The sequence below is a fragment of the Triturus cristatus genome, chromosome 12 (assembly GCF_964204655.1).
Source record: "Triturus cristatus chromosome 12, aTriCri1.1, whole genome shotgun sequence".
Lineage (NCBI taxonomy): Eukaryota > Metazoa > Chordata > Amphibia > Caudata > Salamandridae > Triturus > Triturus cristatus.
This window is the reverse complement of record NC_140595.1, coordinates 814931264-814933234: the sequence shown is the minus strand read 5'-3', so window position 1 is coordinate 814933234 and position 1971 is coordinate 814931264.

Genomic DNA, 1971 nt, shown 5'->3' with positions numbered 1-1971 from the left:
ATAGCACTGACTATCTATCACAGCCTGCAGCACTGTGGAAGGTAAGTCTTTGCTTTTGCTGTAGCAACTGCTGTGCTCTTTAAGCACTTGTGCGGGGGATGTGGAGAATATCAACAATACCGACAGCTGAGGCGCAAGCCGTACTGCTCTTCAAACTGGCCCAGCATGTCTTTTAGCACAAGTCCGCTAGGGACACAAATATACATGCTTGCGAGGACATCAACAATGGCATAGCAGATATCCCATATTATCCAGCAGATGGTGGTGCAAGAAAGATCAAAATTCCGTTCAATAGTATTTAATTCTCAAAAGGAACCCAGCCACTAGAGGGTGATGGCTAGCTGCACCTTTAAAGGAATGGCCTAGCGCTGGAGGGAGCCATGCTTCAACTGGCCGCAGATGTAGTTGAAGGTGGCCTTGTGCATACAGAGGTTCTTTACCCAGTAAAATGTAGGGAAGGCCCTAGCAATGGATGCATCTCAGGCAGTAGAGAAACTGTCTTTGCTCCAGGTACGGCAGCCTTGTTGCAGTGCAGTGTCTGCCAAACCACCACTTCTTTAGTGTCTGAACCAGAGTAATGAAACACAGTTTCAGCTTGGCTTTCATCTGATAGAAGAGAGACCATCTCCTTGGGCGCCCCTGCTCCCTCAGTCAGGGTCATTTAGTCCATAGAAAGTAGAAGAGCTGACAGAGAGCCACTGCACCATCTGAAATCTCAAGAACCTCATAGCCTGTCAAACCCTTGATAACTCACCATCACTGTCTCTCTGCCATTCTACAGCTCGACCAAACTATTGGACAACTTGCTAGCCAAAGACTACACCGTTTGTTTTCTTGTGGTACAGAGAATTCAGTGTCTTCACCAACGTCTTGATATATGTGGGCAACGTGTAGCTCCATCAACTTGTGGGCATGCATGTAGTCTCCCTATCAGATCAACATGGATGCCACTGGAGAACTACCTCTTTCATCCTGCTGGGCCATGTTGTATCCCCTCTTTCATCCTGCTGGCCCATATGGTATTCCCCCTTTCATCCTGCTGGGCCACGTGGTATCCCTTTTTCATCCTGCTGGGCCATGTGGTATTCCCGGCCCTGACAACTATCCTGCAAGCCTAGACCAAGCCGTGGTTGATGTACAATCCTGGCTATTGCTTGCCTACATTAGTCTATGAATGAAAACACAAGGAAGCTTCTATGACGGATGCCAGGCTTCTAGAATTAAACTAAAACGTGGCCTTGAAATACTTATTCGACGGCTTCCTCTGATTAGTACCCATAACCGCCCTTGCCTTCTTGTGAATGCGAAAAACTGCAACAGGCGAGCATCGTCAAACCATGTGCCGTCTTCATTTACTGTGGTGCGCATGCGTCAATGTTCAGTGTCTTAGCAACCAGCCGGAGCATGCGCAGTGTGCTGTTGACAGTCTTAAGTTGTCCAAGGATTCCACGTCCCTTTACTACATGGTCACCACCTATCAGGTGCGCCTGCGCACGTGTATTTACCCTAAACTCGAATCTGAGGCGGAAACTAAAGTCCACCATCTTTGAAAGTAAAAATGAATTATTGAGCCCAAAACGGATTTGGTTTAGAGCAGTGCTTGCTAGAGCAAACGACCATGTTGCTTATGGAGGATCGTGATTTCATACATCTTAGACGATGTTCGTTATTTGCAATTGCTCTCAATATATATTCCCCAATAAGTATAAGTTTTATGTCTGACCGCAGTCATTTGACTTCTACATTGTTAGTAGCCCTGGCAGGATTCTTTCTTGTCCAAGAGGTCTGTTGTGTTTTTAAGTGTAAGTGTCCCTTTCATTTTTTTCCCCAACTTTGCATTGTTTGCTCTGAAGGCGAGATAAATAAGTCTATTCCAATATGGCTGCTAATTTGACAACTACCGGCCACGAGTTCTGTTTGTTTCCGCCTTCCAGTTTGCAGTACTTCTTCTATGTCCTTTCCCCCTCTCCA